Consider the following 1,739-nt stretch of genomic DNA (forward strand, 5'->3'; position numbering starts at 1 on the left):
GTTAATGTGTTGAAAGGTTTGATTAAAGAATTCTCTCATTTTAGAACCACTTTGATTATTCAATTTTACTTGTCTTGTAATTTTCAAATTTTTAAAAGATTGAGAAGTGTGATTTTTTACTCTTAGCTTGACTGCTTAATTAACTTGAGTTTAAATTGCTATTCATTTGTTGAGTTTACTCTTGCCATTTTCATTTGAAAAGTTCATCCACTTATCCCTTTCCAAGTTTTAATTTTTCAAGTACCAATGGTTAAGAAAACTAAGGGAAAGTCGGATGCTGAGAAGCAAGAAGCTGAGAGACGAGAATCTGCATTGAGAGGGAAAGATTTATCCTCAGAGCAGATTGGCTCTGGGACACAGAGGGCTTCTCGACAGCAAACCTTGGCTGCAAAGAAGACAAAAGAGCAGGAGAGGAAGGCAGGAAAAAGTGTAGCAGTTGCAACAGACGAGGAGAGTGGCGATAAAAGTGTGGATGAGCAGGCTCCTACAAAGAGGGCCAAGATGTCAAAAGGGAAGGAGGTTCCCGTTGATAGAGACAGGGCGAAAACTCCATCTGAGGAAGAGCTGTATCATCATTTGCTGAATGGGGTGACTTGGACTCCAACCAGATTCGCCGACCTTGATTTGCTGAAGGAGTTGAGTCTCGATTCTGATATTGAGGCAATGCTGGGGCATCTGAAGATGCCCAAACTCCTCACCATGGCCTACCTTGTCTACAGGGATGTCTCCTGTTAGTTCTTGTCTTCCCTTGAGGTCACTTACCATGACGCTCTGCACGTGAGGCAAGGATGGGGCAAAATCAGGTTCAAGGTCAATGAGAGAGACTACAACATGAACTTCAAAGACATTGGGAGAGTCATGGGTTTCCAAGACTTGGCAGACTACTCCCTTCCCAAGTGGGAAAACCTCCCCCCCACCCAACTTTGGAAGTTGATCTGAAACAAGCACTCTACCGGGGCTGACAAGAACTCACATATCCGGCACCCGTCTGTACGCTACCTCCATAAGATGCTCGTCCATGCATTCTGCCCACGGAAGCAAGCTGGTAATGTCACCGAGGAAGACATGCGACTGCTCTGCCCAGCTATCCGACCATACGCCCCACCTGGAGCGTTGCCCCTTCCAAGCACCGACATCTATGCTACCTTTGGGATGGTCAGCTTGTTCATGAATCGTCTCGAGCACTACAGAAACTGGGCATGGTACACCACTGATTCGCACCCAAAGGTTGGGATAGGCGGGATGATCACACCACTGCTCCAATTTCTGAATGTTCCCTTGGGAAAGGACGCAGCAGGGCCTAAGTTCATCGATGGCACTTACTTGAGGATTGCCACCTATTTCAATAGGATATATGGAAAGGACTACGTCTACCACTACTACTTGCAGGGCAAGCCGGTCGAAGTGGTTCTTCCAAACCAAAACCTGACGAGTTTAGAGAGACCTGGAGCTATCAGCTTCAACATATCCCAGGAAGACTTTCTTGGAGAGCACGGGTCTCTCGGTCTCATTGCTCCACCAAGGAAAAAAAGTGTTCCGACGAGACATTACGAACCTCCTAGGGAAGCATATGTACCCGTCTATGGGCCTCCACGCTACTACTTCAAGCCACATGATGGGGTTCTTCTTCCTGGTGCGCTTCGTGACGCTCATGACCACATTGGCCGACTTCAGCAAGGGAACAAGGCACAAAACAGAAAAATCAAAAAGCTGAAGGACAAGTGCAAGGCGCTGAGCAA

This window comes from Brassica oleracea, chromosome C1 (assembly GCF_000695525.1).
Source record: "Brassica oleracea var. oleracea cultivar TO1000 chromosome C1, BOL, whole genome shotgun sequence".
NCBI lineage: Eukaryota > Viridiplantae > Streptophyta > Magnoliopsida > Brassicales > Brassicaceae > Brassica > Brassica oleracea.